Source organism: Staurois parvus, unplaced genomic scaffold (assembly GCF_062004578.1).
Source record: "Staurois parvus isolate SC_StPar_1 unplaced genomic scaffold, SC_StPar_1.0 ptg000287l, whole genome shotgun sequence".
Lineage (NCBI taxonomy): Eukaryota > Metazoa > Chordata > Amphibia > Anura > Ranidae > Staurois > Staurois parvus.
The window spans coordinates 20808066-20826106 of record NW_028318083.1 but is presented as its reverse complement, the minus strand read 5'-3'; the positions used below and the strand labels follow the sequence as shown (position 1 = coordinate 20826106).

Sequence of the window (18041 nt, the reverse complement as noted above, 5' to 3'; positions counted from 1 at the left end):
AAAAGGCTACCTGTGCATCCCTAACCAAAACCATATAAAATGAGGGCAAATCTAAACACTTCAATTTGTATGCAGTCAGACAGGCCCTAGCACTAAATAGTTGAAGGTAAATCTAAAGGAAATTGAATAAATAAATTGTATAATGTATGGCCAGTCTTAGGTGTGCCAGTTGCCGGTCGAATGTAGCTTGTCTCTGCTTCGTATACCATCTCTACTGTATGTTGAACACAGGACCACATTCTGATGAGTATACAAGAGTTGCAGAGTGTTCTAGTGGAAGGTTAATTCAATGAATGTAAGAACAGGTGCTTTACAAATACAATGCTACTGCCAGTATTATTTTTTTTAAACTTCTTTTGGTCATTTGCCTCTTATGTACTGAGGTTTAACGCTTACTCTTGCCACAGTCATACCAAGCAAGTATCTTTGTGATATCATTTACAATCACTGTAATATAGTGTTTAATTTGGTAATATGTTTTATTATTTTTTGAAGTACGGTACTTGTGGTGGTTTTGTCAAACTGCATTGTAAAATATTGCTAGCTGTTAATATTTCATTGATGTTTGAATTCAGTATTTCAACGACTGAGGCTGGTGTGAGCTTTCAAATGACTTTCTTTTGGTTAATGTTCTGATCTACAATCTTATTATAAAATATTGTGGGTAATAAAGGTCCTAACTACTCTTCTGTGAATACTAAATTCATTTTTGTAGACTCAATGACAGCAGTTAAAATTAGAATCTTTCTGCCAAATAGCCTTTTCAATAATGTTTGCATAGTGTTCAGGAACTTTTAATATTTGTGTTATGTAAATATCATTAGGTAGTTTAACAAAGGGAGCCAGTCATGCCTACAGGAATTATCTCTGTTTCATAGGTGTATGAAGTTGTACAGGCTATAAAAAGCCTCTTTAAATGGTTTCACTAAAGAGCCAATTCTCCCCTTTTCTGTGCCAGGGTTCTTCTAGCTGCATTCAGCCTTACCATACATCATTTTTGATATCACAGTTTAATATATGTGCCTTGGTGAGTGCAGTGAGGTTTTGCATTCCATATTACAATGTGGTATTGCAATACTAAACACTCAGTAGCCACGTGCTGAGATAAACTCATATTGGAAACTGAGGTTAATTGTTCCCCATTGAGACATATCTGTACAACTGAATTGTCCACAAGAAAATGCTTATTTTGCAACATTCAATAAGACTGTTCCTGCAAGTGAAGGGCTGATGAGAATGGTTCATTGTTTTCTTTTAAGAGACCCTGTCATCAGACCGTTCATTTCAACAACAATCTTCTCATTCTATGTAAATTTAGTGTATTTATGCATGTTGTTTACCTGTAAAAATCACAGTTGTGTAGACACCCAAAAGCCTGAAGCTGGTCATACATAAATCAAAATTCAGCATGTTCAGCAGGGACCTGCCGAATTTCAATCCATGCATGGGCACCCTGGTTGTACACAAGTCCATCCTCAGTAAGTGATAGTGAGGATTTAGGTATGGAGTAAGCCAAAGCACCAACTTACATGTTCAAAGTGTATTTAAGCCAAGAATGTGTTCTGTGAACACCTCTGTGATGAATGAAGACGGAAGCAACCAGGATTTCGTCCCGTTCGGTTTCAGTTCTATGTTATCTGTTTGACTGGCAGCCTTGGAGGGAAGAGGAGGGATCAAGGGTCTAAAGGACTACTTTGCAGGGAGAAGAAACAAACAGATCATTCCCTCTGTACAGAGACCTGTGTGTTTGTCAACACAGGGCTCTGGGCTGTGATTGAACACAGCTGATCAACAGGTCTCAACCTGTTGACAAAATCCTGATGTTTACACTAACAGGAGTCAGCCAGGGTGGGGGGGAAGGGGGAGGGGGGGTTGGGCAAGACACTGCCAAAGTACAAATATGTGATTGTGCCTGTACGAGCCGCCGCCCACAGTAAAATGCAAGTGGGGAGTCGGTAAGTGGTTAAGAAGTACAAGCCATCTGCGTACAGTGCTGCTACTCTAGTTACATGTTCCATCTTGAATATGGGTGTAACATGTTACTAAAGGTGAACTTCTCCTTCAAGGAGTTGAAAAATAACAGACTTACTGGCTGGATCACCAGGTGGTGCAGAAAAACAAAAAACTAAAATGTTAATGCTAATGACAGACAAAATCCTATATATCTTCATATATAATCTATTTTTTTTTTGTCCATAGTCTATTTTTATAGCCGACCCTTCTGTCTTTTACAGCTATGGAAGCTGCCATCTTAGCCGCTGTTTGATCCACATTTGCTATGGTGCTACAAATGTGATCAACTATGACACTACCCATTTGATGGCTTGACAGTTCAGTTCAGAGCTAAGAACACTGGCAACGGTGACAGTTATCATTCACTGCATACCTTGATTGTAAGTGTTTTGGGAAACCGTTAAATCGGTGAGTTTAGTTCTGCTTTAACACTGTGTTTGCAAAACAAATTACTTCCTGCTTTGGGGATCCTTGAGGTGTCTATAACCCGAAGGTGCCTATAATAAAGTTTATTTGCGACTTTTACTATGAATCTTGCTATAGCTTAGCTTTGAAATATGAAGTGGCAACCTAGTGGGCAACCATGCCATTTGGCAGATGGGATAGTGTTTTGGACCATTTGTGGCTTGTCTGACTTGCTTACACTTCATGCGAAGCAGCCCTTCACATTTGGCAGCTAACATTTTGGTGCAGAGAGGTGTTGGGCAAAGTACCAGTTTCCTAACAGAAGCCAGTACGTGCATAATCGAGGATGTGTGGAGACTATCTCCAGATACCCGAGCGCAGCTGATATTAAGTCCAGCTATTGTTTTATTGTAAGGGAACCTTAGCACTTGCACAGCTTTTGTCTCATTGTATGCCCCCACACTCTCCTGCTGCTTTTCGATATGGTTCAACAGTAAAAATTACTGACGTTCAAAGGTGAACATTGTATTGTTTGTTCATATTACAGACTATCTATACTGGGATAAGATCTTGTGTATAACATCCAGAGGAAAGAAAACGTGAGGATTTGTCCATATTGACCCACCATAAGTCTAATTTCATTTTGTAACATGCTGTAGATGGATAACATAATCTGATCAGAGAATGATCAGAAAATTGAAAAAAAAAATATGGCTTTCGAAGCAATCTAACACTGATAAGAATTTATTTTTTTTCTAATATATCTTTTCTTAAAATTTTTTCAGTACAAAAAGAGCATCTAATGCACACAGGAATAAAAAGAACTTCACCAATACATAAATTCCATTTGTATCATCTTATCCCCTACCCCATCCTTCATCTCCCCCCCCCCCTTCAATTGCCCCAGTCCATATTCCTAAATTCTATCCTTTCTCGTGATTATCTATCTATATCTGTATCCCTTCCCTCCTATCTCCTTCTCTCTGTCAGGTACTCCATTAGAACTCCCTCTAATACTCTTCCACCTATATTTCAGCCAGTTCCAGATATCTTTTAGATGTTCTGAAAATTAACCAGCTACTCCAAATTTTCCTAAATTTTTCTATTCTATCCTCTTCAGTATGGCACAACTCCTCCATCCTGTAGAAATGTTCCACTCTGTTAACCCAATCATTTATTCCTGGTGGGTCTGGGGCTAACCAAAATTTGGGAATCAAGCCCTTTAGCCGCACTGATTAAATTATATAGTATCCTGTTCTTATGTAATTTTACTAAAAGTTGAAATTTATAAAATAAACATGTCCACGGGTCTCTCTGTACAGTAATCCCACATATTTCCTGAATATATTGTAACATTCCCTTCCAGCAATCCTGTATTTTTGAGCAATCCCACTATATGTGTACCATTGTTCCCTTTTCCCCACATCCTCTCCAACATAAAGGCGAAATATCTACTTGTTGTTTATGTGCCTTCCTCGGTGTAATATAACATCTAGCCAAATTTTTATAATTAATTTCAACTGTGCTCATATTCGTCACCTCATGTGTTGATTTAAATATTTTATTCTTTTGTTGCTCGTTCAATTTTGTTCCAAGCTCCTGTTCACGTTTTTCCAAGAACTGGGGAGGATCGGTACCCTCCATATCCATAAGAATATTATAAATCCTGGAGGTGCCCTGTTTAGGAACTATAGTTACATTCAAAAGTTTTTTCAAATGGATACAGATCCTCCGACGTCCTCAGTGGTCGTGGGAGCATTGAGACAAAATGACCTAACTGGCCATACCGCCACTCGTCTAATGTCTTTTTTCCTTTAAGTCTGAAAAAGCGTGCAATTTCCCCATATTCAGTATGTCCTTCAAACGTGCATTCTTATCTTTAATCCATTTCCCAGAAATATTATCCTTCCCTGGGGGGAAATACTCCGCTCCCACCAAGGGAATCATAACTGAATTATATTTCCATCCATTTTGCTTATACATTCTATCCCAAACACTTAAAACTTTCTTTGTCAGTGGACTAATATTCACATCTAATGTGCGGAATTTATGTGGTACCCAAACCATCTTCCCTAACTGTGCCTTACTAAAAATCCCTTCCATATTCATCCAATCTTTCCCTTTTGAATTAAATATCCAGTCTATGATTTGTGATAATATCAACGCTTGATAATATTTCTTAACTTTAGGCATACCTAAACCCCCATTCCCTTTTGCCCTACACAATACCTCATACCTAATTCTCAGTTTCTTGTTTGCCCAGATAAACTTAAGTATCATCTTCTTTATTATCCCCAAGAAAGAAACTGGTAGGTGTACTGGGAGTATGTGAAACTTATACAGGATTTATGTGGTACCCAAACCATCTTCCCTAACTGTGCCTTACTAAAAATCCCTTGCATAGTACTAGCATCATCTTTACCAGATTTATAAGACCTATCCAGGAAGCTCCACCTTTTGATAGTCTCCCCAGCTCCTCTTTTATTTTGTTTAATAACGGGATATAATTTGCCTGGTACAGGGCTTTTATTGAAGGAGTTAGTTTTATTCCCAAGTAGCCTATTTCCTTTTACCTCCAAGTAAATGGAAAGTCTTTTTGTAGACTCAGCTTCTCAACCTTTGGTATATTGATGTTTAAGATCTCTGACTTTGCAGGGTTTATTTTCAAATTTGATAGCTCGCCATACTGTTTTAATAGTCTCATTAAATTAGGCAACGTTATTCTAGGATTTACAATGTAGAATAACATGTCTGCGTATGCTGCCACCTTATGCTCCACTTCCCTGATCTTTATTCCTGCTATGTCTATATGCTTTCTTACCCTCGCTAGGACAGGTTCCAGGGATAAAACAAATAATGGAGAAAATGGACATCCTTGTCTGGTTCCATTAAACATTTTAAAGAACTGAGAGAGGGATCCGTTGGCCTTAACTGCTGCTGATGTAGCGCTATAAAACCCAGTTATCCACCTTAACATTTTAGGCCGTATTCCTAAGACCTTTAGTGTATCGATCATGAAACCCCAGTTGACCCTGTCAAAAGCCTTTTCGGCGTCAATTGACAGGAATAACTTCGGCAGTTTGTCTCTTTTTACCCTTTGTAGGAGTAGCAATGATCTCAGGCCATTGTCCCTACCTTCTGTTCCAGGAATTAATCCTACCTGATCCAGGTGTGTCCACTCCGGCATCAACTCCTTCAGTCTGGATGCCAATACCTTAGCATACAATTTGGTGTCAATGTTTAGTAAAGATATAGGCCTGTAACTGGCACACCATGTGCTATCTTTCCCTTCTTTAAGTATAATCCTTATATGTGCCAGCAATGACTCCTCCCTCATTTCCAGCCCCTTCCCTATTACATTCATATAACCACACATTTTAAGGACTAGGATATCTCAAAATTTTTTATAATAACCCACAGTATATCTGTCTGGGCCAGGGCTTTTTCCTACAGCCGTATTTTTAGGGCTAAGGTGATCTCCTCCGGGGAAGGGAAATAGGTCTCTCTAGAACCTCTAATTTTTCTTCTGCTATTCTTGGCAACTCCACTTCATTTAAATATTTGTGTCTGTTTTTCTTTTTTCCTCCTCTGTTTCCTTTTGGTTTCTGGGGCTCACATCGTACTGCCGGTTTATAATATTTTTGGAACCTACTTGCAATTTCAGTAGTGGCGTACACCATTACTCCTTTGTCTTCTTTAATTTTTCTATAAAGTTTTTAGTTTCTTTTCCTTTAGCTTCCGTATCAAGTATTTTCCCAGTCTATTCCCCCACTGATATCTTTCTTTTGAGACCCTGTTGAATATCCTTCTCTACTCCCCCCCTCCCTTCCCCTCCCCCCTCCCTTCCCCTCCCCCCTCCCCTTCCCTCCCCCCTCCCTTCCCCCGCCCCCTCCCTTCCCCCGCCCCCTCCCTTCCCCCGCCCCCCCACCCTTCCCCCGCCCCCCCACCCTTCCCCCGCCCCCTCCCTTCCCCCGCCCCCTCCCTTCCCCCGCCCCCCCACCCTTCCCCCGCCCCCTCCCTTCCCCCGCCCCCCCCCTTTCCGCCGCCCGCCTCCCTTTCTGCCGCCCGCCTCCCTTTCTGCCGCCCGCCTCCCTTTCTGCCGCCCGCCTCCCTTCCGCCGCCCCCCTCCCTTCCGCCGCCCCCCTCCCTTCCGCCGCCCCTCCCTTCCCCCGCCCCGCCCCCTCCCTTCCCCCGCCCCCTCCCTCCCCCCTTCCCCTCTCTCCCCCTCCCTCCCCCCCTTCCCCTCTCCCCCCTCCCTTCCCCCCTCCCCTCCCCCCTCTCCCTCTCCCCTCCCCCCTCTCCCTCTCCCCTCCCCCCTCTCCCTCTCCCCTCCCCCCTCTCCCTCTCCCCTCCCCCCTCTCCCTCTCCCCTCCTCCCTCCCCCCTCTCCCCCCTCTCTCCCCCCTCTCTCCCCCTTCCCCCTCCCTCTCCCTCCCTTCCCCCTCCCTCCCTTCCCCCTCCCTCTCCCTCCCTTCCCCCTCCCTCTCCCTCCCTTCCCCCTCCCCCCTTTCCCCTCCCCCCTTCCCCCTTTCCCCCTCCCTCCTTTCCCCCTCCCTCCTTTCCCCCTCCCCCCCTTTCCCCCTCCCCCCCTTTCCCCCTCCCTCCTTTCCCCCTCCCTCCTTTCCCCCTCCCCTAAACCCCTCCTGGCCTACATATAGTCCTGAAATTTGTCGTGTAAAATCCTCACTAGCGATTCCTAGTTTGGGGTGAGACTCAAAACACGCACACTGACCCTAATCCTTGACTCGTATCATCAAACACTGATAAGAATTTGATACTGGGTTTTTGTTTCTTATTGACTTTTCTGGAAATCTCTTTCGGACTTTTGTTTCTTACCTCCGCTTGCACGTCAATCCTTAACAAGGAGTTCTCACTTGATTCTTCATTTTGAGTAAATCACCATCACTGGAGTTAAAAGGACGTGAACATTCTTGCTGGTAATGGAGAGGCAGAAGGGAAATTCAACAAAGAGTTAATTTTGCCTTAGGAAAAACCCTATGAGATCTAAGACGTTGTTCAACTCACCAACATCTGTAAACAAAACCCTGCAAGCTCAGTGGATTTCAACACCATTTTATGCGTGAAAATTGACTGAGAAATATTGGTTATAGCACATCTCATGCTTGAAATCTTATTGGAGCATCAGTATGTTTGTTTTTTCTTTTTTTAACACATTCCAATTTATTTCAGTGTTTAGTCAATACAGTGATGATTGGGACTACATGACAAGTGATTCATTTAATTAAATTTATTTTAAAATACAGTTTTTTTCCCTAGCATTATTTATCTTGGCTGCTTAAACATTATCCATAGGTGCTTTAGTAAGTGAGAAGGTAATAAAACAAAAAAAAAATCATGCTTGTATTTTGTGAATAAAAAAAGAGAGAAATTCGTGAATAAAAAAAAAAACATACATACTCACCCTAGATGGCTGCAGCACCGATCCCAACTGCAGCTGTCCCTCGCCTCTAAGACCTCAAATACAGCTGATCGTTCAGTTCCCGGTCTTCAATCTGCAAAGAGCCAGTGACTATTAGTCACTGGCTCTCTGCTGTGCCCCTCCATCTGTGGAGGGGCAGAGCTAGAAGGGAGAGGGCGGGAGCAGCTGGTTCAGGTTCTTGGCAACTCACTGAGAGGATCCCAACTGTAAAGTCGGCATCTCTCCAGAGCTTCACCAGCTGAATGATGTCGGCCGACTTTAGCTCGCTCTTTGCTGAAAACGGGTCACAGGAGTGCAGAACGAAGTATACTCCTGTGATCCACAGGAGAAGTATGTCTAAAAGAGCTTTGGCCCTTCTTCTCCTATAGTGACTCCATACAGGAATTAAAATTCTGGCCAATTCAGAAGGAACCAGACAAATGTGGTCTCATGTATGGGCAAGAAGGTTGTACAGTAGTCAATCAACCAATTGACCAGCCTGTTGGAAGTCTCCTCGTTGTCAGAATACAAAGGCATAGGAGGGAGGATTCCCCCACTAACATCAAGTGTGTGGATGGGGGAATTACTTAGTTACAAAGCTAGTCTGGCTGAAAAAAAGACAAAAGTCCATTCAGTTCAACCATGAAAAAATAAGTTATAATCCTACACCCACAGTTGATCCAGAGGAAGACAAAAACCCCTGCAAAGCATGATCCAATTTGCTCCTGCAGGAGAAAACAAATCCTTCCTGATCCCCCGAGAGGCAATCAGATATTCCCTGGATCAACTTTACCTATAAATGTTAGTAACCAGTTATATTCTGTGTATCCAAGATAGAATCCAGGCCTTTTTTACAGCAATCCGCTGAGTTAGTTTCTTTTGTTCAACCTTATGGTTGAACTGTATCATCTCTGGGCTGGTTTACTTAGTGGTTCTAAAGCCTTTTTACCCTAATGCATTCTATTCTATTCTATGGAGGCACTCAGCAGGCGGAAGAGCCGAAGTGCCAGTGGTAGCATCGGGCTGCTCTATGCAAAACCATTGCACAGAGCAGGTAAGTATAACATGTTATTTAAAAAAAAAAAAAAGCGAAGCTTCACAATCACTTTAAGAAAGCATGCAATTTTATAAACCATACACTATTTAGCAAGTAGCTCAAGTCTAATTTTAGATTTTTTTTTTCCTGCAGGTCTTCTTCTTAATGGACAGTCTAAAGGATCAGGACAGTCTTCAGAAACTGAGAAGGATGATACATCTCAAGGGTCTTCACAAACCAATAGTGTAACATCATCAGATTCGGAAGATGGGCCAGTAAGGAAAAGGTTGGTAGTATATTGGTCTAATCATGCATACAGAAAATTTAACTTTAACCCTGGACTCATCAGGTTCCTGAATTATAACATAGTGTGTATAGGGAAAGGGAAGGAAGCATAAAGCTAGCGAATTCAGCACTTTGAAAGGCTGTAGAAGACAAGACTGCAGATAAACAGGTACAACTTATGTAGGAGGATTTGTTTCATCTCTGTGCAGCACCTGAGGCCTGTCACTTCACTGGGTATATGTGAGTGTTTACAATCACTTTAATTTTGCACAAGTAATGAGCTGACAGTATTTCATGGTTGCAGATTATGTAGGTTGATATATAATGTAGTTATGTCGAAAGTGGGAAAAAGGAGTAATAAGCAATCATGAGTCATTGCAGAACCATAATAACCATAGGGAAAATATTTTAAAGTGTTAATAGCAAAATGTATGTTAAATTATAGCTCTTCAAAAGCAGGGCAGTGAAGAAAGCACAAGATGAGATACAGCTTTTGACAAACACCTGCTCCTTAACTCACAGAAATGACAAAATGCTGTTGTTTCTGAGAAAAAAGGCAGAGCAGGAGGTATAAGAGACTAAAGAAGCCTATAGATTATACTGTAGATACAGAGTGAATTGTGTCCGTGTTTCGGTGAACTGGAAGTTCACTCAGTGAACTCAATTGAAAAATTGAAGGAGCCAAGCAGAAAATTATTGGCTGACAGCTTCTGCATCCAAACAGATATATTGGTGGGCCAGCTGCCAAAATACAGTACAATAGCCACAGCAGGAAATTCATTCATCTGCACGGTGTACTGTGGATGGAGAAATCTGTTTTTCAGCATGAGTTTTTCAGCCTGCAGGCTACATGGAGAAAAACGAAATCTATATGTGTATGGCCAACTTTACACAGCAAGTACATTAGCTGGAATCCTAAGGATGGGTACACTCGGGGACATAATATTTTGACAGTGGGAGTTCTCTACTGCCAGAACACACTGATCACCGCTGCAGCCGATTGGCAGAAAGCCGCTGATCAGGGAAGGTTATCCCGCTGGTCTGTTTGGAAGAAGCTGATCTAACAACTGTCTTCTGACAAACAGGGAAGGCTACACAAAGATCAAAATTTGGTTGTCCCATGCTGAACCATCAGAATTTCGATCCTTGTGTATCCAGCCTACGGCAGTCCATACATGTTTTGATTCTTATTCCTTCCTCCACGGGTGGAAGGAAAGAAAATCACTTGATTCCCCCAAAAACACAGTCAGTGCATTGAGAGGGGAATGTCTGCTGCAGCGCTATTGTGTTCTGCCGGTTGGGGGGGGGGGGGAGGGGAGTGTTTGCGGGGAGCCTTTCTCCTAGCTGGCAGAACACAATGATTACTGCTAACGGCTATGGCCTCCAGCAGTGATTGCATGTAAAACATTTTTTTTGACCAAGTCGATTGATGGTTCGACTTGGGGTACAGTCAGCCTGCCCATACATAGATTGAAATTCAGCCAGTCCCTGCTGAATCTTGATCCATATAAGGTCAGCATAACTCTTTTTTTAGTATGCTTAAGAGCTGATTCACACATGTGCGGGTTGAAGCTCAGGTTTCACAGTTAATTGATACAGTAGTTATTCAGCGGTTCATGTTAGGTTTATATCAGTTTTGGGACAGGATTAGGGCAGGATTTTATCCTGTTCACACATGTGCGGTTTAGAAACGGTTCCCATAGAAGTCAATAGTCTGTGAATTGCACTTGAACCTTACGACACGCGGATCAGAAATCGTACGTCACTTTTGCAAACCGCACTGTCAGTGCATTGGACATATGTGAACAGGCACCATAGGAAGCAATGTTATTTCACATGTCACGTGGATTGGATGCAGTTCAAACCACATCCAATCCACATATATATGAACCGGCACTAAATGTTTAAAAGAGGAAAAACATTTATTTTGCATGGAAAGTAGCTGTGGTGAATACTTGTTTAGATAGCCATACTTCCTAGTAATTAAGGAGCTTAAAGTGAATATCCCCTGTTGAGAGAAATGCCCATCAAACAGTATAATTAGTAAAGCTATGCTCACCAGAGGCTTGACTCTAATTAACTCCTACAGTTATATATTAATATACACATACAGTCAATTTTATCACAGCGATCAAAGGGCATCCTTATGCTCTACATTTGTCTATTGTAGTTGCCATCATAATTATCTTTATTAATTGGTGGAATAATTTGTAGGGATACACAGTCCAGAAGTCACAGTGTATGGTTCATATAGAATGCATTTTCCCTCCAGTAAATGTATACTCTTAAGGGCTCATTCACACAGACAGCAGCCCTTGTTGCCCCTCTGAAAATCAATCTGCAGTGAATCACTTTTAAGAGTCTGTTAGAGCACCACACTGTGAACTTTTTGCTTGTGGTTATGGGGTGGCCCATTTACTTGAATGGGTTACATTTGGCAATGGTACTGTCACTGAACACAGAGAAGATATAATTTTTGCTACATAAGCAAAAAAAAGAAAACTAGTGCGCTGCCACCAAATGTGCAAAATTATTAATCAAAACACAATCTAACATAGTGCTGCAAGCACCAGTATGTGTTCACACATCAAAACAGACATAAATATAGTAAACAGTGCTAGGCTGTTAACACATTAGAATAAAGTAAATAAATATTGCTACAAACTGTGTGAACAATTAATAGTCTACATACACATATGTGAACCAAAGTGCCACCTACTGCAGCAGGGATGGTAAACACAATGCTGCCCTGCTAACACCATATATGTAAAATAAATAAATTAATGCCAAAAAATGTGCTTGAAACAAATAAATAATCATAAAATAGTGCAAAAATAAATACAAACTAATACAGATTATTATTATTATTATTATTACATCGGGTTTATATAGCGCCAAAGGGTTTGCTCAGCGCTGTACAATAGGGGGGACAATACATGGCACAGTACAACAAAAACAGACAGCGTACGAGGGGTAAGAGGGCCCTACTCTTTCAAGCTTACAATCTAGGAGGGAGGGGGTAGTGGAACAATAAGAAGTGGCTGAGGGGAATGAAGTGGTGGGAGGAATGAGGGAGAATGGCCGTTAGGTGAGGGTGGGGTAGGCTTCCCTGAAGAGATGGGTTTTGAGGGAGTGCCTGAATGTGGGGAGGGAAGGGGATAGTTTAGATAATGTATAAAAGTCCAAAGATAAGTCGAATGCCACCTACTTCCTAAAGCAGGGATAATAAATACAATGCACTGCTAACACAATATGCATAAAATAAATAATAATTATATTGTGTGAAAAGATGTGCTTGTACAACCCAGCTGCATTCTGTCTTTCAGGTGGGCAGTTGGTGGACAGTAAAACCCCCCTTTTTGCTGTCCCTCTGTCGCCCATGTGAACAAGGCCTAGCTGAATTAATATTAGTTTGCTAAAACAGTGTGTATAATAAACATTTGCCTTTTTCTAAATCAAATATTTACTTTCACCCTTTTCATCTCAGTGCTGCTGACCCTGCGTTGTTGCAGCCATTTCCTGTCAACTAGTATACACTCCCTACAGTTGCATGCCATTGATCTGGAGGGATCCTGATTACAACAAAAGTGGACCTAGCCTTTTAATGTGTGTTAAAATGGCCACTTGTAGTGACCATTGAAAGCTTGTGTAACAATGTGACAAAACAATGAAAATACTACTGCTTGAATGCTCCCCAAACCTGTATCAGTAGGATTAGCATGTGAATAGACTGGGGCAAAATGGACAGGATCAGCTTGTCAGGCTCTAGTAGACTTCAACAAAATGGAAGCCATCTGCACACAGACACCAACTCCCTGTTACAGTAATTCAAGAGGGGCTCTTGATGTAAGCAGGAGGGGGGTCCCTGATGTGAAGGGGGACTCTGGAGACCTGATCTAACAAGGGAAACTCTGGGGACTCTCCTTTAAGGAAATGACTCTAGGGACCCTGATGTAAAGAGGGGGCCTCTGGGGATCCTGATGTAAGAGAGGATTACTCTGGGGACCTTGACATGGGGGAGGAGGGGGTGACTGTGGGGATCCTGATGTAAAGTAGGTGGTTCTGGAGACCCTGATGTAAAGGGGGGCTCTGGGGACCATAAGGTAAGAGGGATGACTCTGCTTTTTGTGTGTGTGTGTGTGTGTGTGTGGGGGGGGGGGGGGGTTCTGTGTGTGAGGGGGAACTATGATAGTAATTCTTGATGTAAGGGGGGAATCTGATGTGAACTTGTGGGCACATCCCGAAGCTGAACTCTATATGTTGTTTTGATGTTGTTTGCTCCTGACCCCCACATGTTGTATGTTACTTGACCAAAGTGTTCGTTGTCCCAACAATTGTTGGTTTTAATGTTTTTCTTTTTTTAAGGTAGGTTCAGACAAAGCGATAATTTTTAGTGTGCAAAAAAGCATATGTGATGGAAATGTTTAAATTTTTAAAAATGATCCTTCTTTCTGAGGTTTATGTGTGTCTGTGAGACACTCACTTGTGACATAGTAAGTAGGAGTATTTTGTGGGTACAATGACTGTGCTATATTTGTGTAGTGTATACAGCGACTAGGCAGAGCTTCTGTTTAATCATTCCCCTTTAAGCTTCTCCCATTTTTAGGCAAAATCTGTCCTCTGCATCACTTAATACTGACCTCTGAATCCTACCTCATCTACTACTGACCTTTGAACTCTGCGTCACTTAATACTAACCCCTGTCCTCTGCCCTGCTGACCCCTGTCCTTCACCTTCTCAATCAACATGGACTATTTTTAATCCGTATGCTGCTAGCATTAATAAATGGATAGCAAAGTACAATATATGAAGTTCTTTACTTTTGATCTGCAGATTAAACAGACTAGATACAAATGTAACAATGTTACTTTGTACCTCTCTAAACACTGTGTCAGACAGTCTGTTCTTGGCAGTAGCAGCTATTACAGCAGCTCTATTTACACAGAAGTTCTCAGCTGTCATTTTGACAGCTGGGGATTGCTGACAAGTGCAAGGAGATGAGCAATAGTACGGAAGAAGTACAGAGTACGGTATATAACTCGCTTTGTATATTTCTATGATGTTTTCCTGGGTATGTGTAGCAAGCCCAGTGTCCATAACCTGTTGAAGATTCAGTTTAGTCTAAATGTTTTTAATGTTTTTTTTTTTTTTTTTTTTTTTTTTTTTACCATGAATGCTGCCCTAGCTGATGATTTGTGAATCCAAAAAAGAGTCAAACATTTGCAACGATAATCCCATGTAAAAATCTGGCTTCACACCCAGTAATGTCAGCTTTTTAGGAGATTTATTTTTTTCTCTTGATCTTTTGATAACATAAGGCTACATTCACACTAGCGTTGTGTGCAGGCGGCAGAGAGGTGTTTGGGAAGAGTTTTTACCACTTCCCAAACGTCTCTGCCAATTCTGCACATTACAGCACATGGTACTGTTCTAATGAGAGCGTTTGCGTCGCGTTGCGGCAAAACGGACGCCTCTGGTTGAGCCAGGAGGCGTTGAAGCCTCCTATTCTCATCTATGGTGCCGCTCTACAAACTCCCGACTGGCGTTTGCGGTGCGGTTGCGACGCGGTTGCGGGGCGTTTGCGGAGCGGTAACACCACTCAAACTGCATTATATGCGTTTGTGGGGCGTTAACGCTCGGCAAACGCCTAGCAACCGCCGTTAATCCGCGCATGTGGCGTTTGCGGAGCGTCTGCAGAGCGTTAAAAACCGCTCCACAAACGCCGGACCAATGCTTGCCAAACGCTATAGGGGCGTTTGGCAAGCGTTGGTAAAACAGCCAAGTGTGAACGAGCCTTAATCGTGCCTCCAATGGCATCTGCAGCCAGGATCACTTCTTTTATTTAAATAGATCTCAAAACAGAGATCCCTACTAGATTTGCAGGAGTACTGTTTTCCCCTTTCCATTTGTTAATGATTCAGTTCCTTTATTTTAATTTGGATAATCAAATGTTAGCCATCACAACAAACTTCTTACCTATAGGTTTAAATGGAGTGTTTGAAATGCTTTGTAGACTAACATTTCAATGCAATATCAGTTTAAACAGTGCTGAAGATTCCATAATGAATATCTGTATTCAGATGCTGTCTCAGAAGACAGCCTTTTAAATTAGAATAAACTTAAATAGACGGTCAAAGCTAATGTTTATTAATTGGCTGTAATCTGTTTGGGGACATACCTATTTGGGGATAATATCATGTTATCTGCATTCACAGTCTGCCAAACTTAATAGAACTTTGCAGAAAATTTCTATGTCTGTACTCTGCAAGGTGAATGATCAATATGTATTGCACACTCACCGGCCACTTTATTAGGTAAACCTGTTCAATTGCTTGGTAACACAAATTGCTAATCGGCCAATCACATGGCAGCAAAGTAATGCATTTAGGCATCTAGACTTGGTGGAAACTACTTGCTTTGTTTATGTCAGAGGAGAATGGGCAGACTGGTTGCTGTGACATTCAGATGTTAGGGTCAGAATTTGGCGTAAACAGCATGGAAGCATGGATCCATCCTGCCTTGTATCAAAGGTTCAGGCTGGTGGTGGTGTAATGGTGTGGGGGATATTTTCTTGGCACTAGCAAGGCGTACCTAATAAAGTGGTCAGTGAGTGTATATGTTTTGAAATGTTACTGTTGGGTTTTATTGTGATCTATCCATTATCATCTAAATAAAGCAGTCTGAGAATAGAGGATTTTATAGGGGCAAATCTTTTAGAGAGAACGTAGAAGGGCTAGAACTTCTGTCGAGTTTTTATTGTTGTCTGTGTCCTGGGGAGAATTTCTTTTACTATTGACATTTTGTGGCCACTGTCTATGGTAGAGGAAGTGATAGGAAATTCATAATTTTACAGTTGGCACAGAAGGACAGGGAAAATCTTCCCAAGGTGAAGTCTGTTCTAACACCACTTTTTTGCTCTGTAGAGATTTCCTCTTACTTCCTACTGTGTCTCTGGGAAATCTAATTGATAAGACACAGACAGAAGAAAAAACCTGGCAGGGGCCTTAACCACATTTTTACTTTACATACAAATAGAATAGAATAAGTTGTCATCCAACAGTAATTGGCCTTTCATTGTTTCCTGAGTGTTTTGGAAAGAAAAGAAAAGCCTGTGAAATAGATGATGATTATTATTATTATTATTATTATTATTATTAATAGATATGTGAAAACGTTATTTTCTGTGGAAATCTTTGTGTGTTTGTGCACCCACCTTGAGGGTCTGTTTGTGGTCCTAATTATTCCAATCCTGTTACCTTTAATAGGCCAATATGATACCTGGGCAACTGAGCTGAGACGTGGAAAATCTCTTTTTAAAAAGGGGTCAGATATTGATGGGGCACTGAGATTTGTCTGCACATTTTCACTTGAGTATTGATTCATACACTTCAGATTGTTAAAAGTGATGTTTGAATCCATTGTATAGCTTGTGAGGATAAGAGAAAGTATAAATGCCCATGGTTGTGATTGTGTTCCACTCCAGCCAGCAAAAAAACTAAAAGCTCTAATAGGCCTCAGACACAATTAACTTAAAAGATGCATAGGGAGCACAGTTTCCTTGGTGAGAGCAGATACAGAATTGAAACATTAAAATGAATGAAATCTAAACCTAAGAACAAAAATTGATAGTATTTCAGTTTACCGTTGCTTAATAAGGTATTAAACCCAAAACCAAAAATGTAATATATTGCAGCATACCAATCATTAGATGTGTTTTTTTTTTTGCTAGGCAATTTCCCTCTGTTTTCACCTGGTGATCTGGCCAGTAACACACCTCCTGTATTAGAGTGCCCCCACTCTGGATAAATGGGCACAGTAGACAGCTGTATTGTTAGTATGGGGGGGGGGGAGTGGAGTGTTTGATGCATTAGCAGATACATTAACAATTTGTAAGCAGTTACAGCAAACAGTCTGTTTCCTTTTGAGATAAAGGTTTTTACATAAATAAAAGCTGACCATTTTAAGCACCCCTGCCAGTGTTAAATGGCTTATCGCATCCCTGTAAACTGCTACATTCTGCTGGAAAGCTTGTTCTTTTGAAAAACAACGGGCTTATTGCCTGGATCATCAAGTGAAAATAGAAGAAAGAAAGCCTAAAAATGAAAACTAATGCAGCCATCAAGGACTGGTAAGCTGCACTATAATAAATTATTGCTCTTGGGTTTAGTACTGCTTTAAATGTGCTGACTGCATGATTGTTTTTTTTTTTTTTTTTCTCCATTTTGTCCTGGTAATCCTATAAATAAAGAAGAATTCTGGGCTATAACTATCTAATCTTTAAACTGTTTCCATACCCCTTCACCCATACTAGTTACCCTGTAGAAGAAAGATGTTTATACTTTCTCAGGGGGCTCTGGTCCAGTCACATGATCAGCTCTTCTCTCTAAGCTAGCAGCGGCTTCAGGGAGAGGGGAGAGCAGTGACAATGGATGGCCCCTAGTAAGGCTAAGGGTGACATCACCGCTCAGGCATTCCAGCTGTTGTCGGCGTGCTCCCTCCTCTCCCCTGAAGCTGACCAGACCAGAGCACCCTGAGAATAGGTACGTATACACATCTTTCATCTACAGGGTAATTATTATAGGTGTTAGAAGGGGGGTATGAGCAGTTTATAAATTAGATGGGTGTAGCCTGGAATTCCACTTTAGATTGCTTCCTGCCCTAAAATGAGAACCTGTACTGAACAGCATTGTCACCCTAAGACAAGGAAGTATGTTAGGATTACTTAACACTGTTAGGCTCGGTTCACACTGCCGTGACTTGTGCTCCAACTTGTGAGACCCCAAGTCGTATTGCATGTGAAATCCCATGTTAATGAGAGCTGTCTTAATTAGCATTACTGAAGTCGCTCAGACTTTAGAAAGGGTTCCTGTACTATTTCAAGGCA

The 18041-nt window shown here is 41.6% G+C and overlaps 1 protein-coding gene across 1 annotated transcript in view; it reads left to right on the top strand.

Annotated features, from left to right (window-relative positions):
- Positions 1 to 18041, top strand: part of JARID2 (jumonji and AT-rich interaction domain containing 2) — a 175685-nt gene that overhangs the window by 16935 nt on the left and 140709 nt on the right. Inside the window, exon 2 of the mRNA XM_089682296.1 lies at positions 9026 to 9158. The gene's annotated coding sequence lies outside the window, so the exon portion shown is untranslated. The remainder of the gene's footprint in view (positions 1 to 9025; positions 9159 to 18041) is intronic.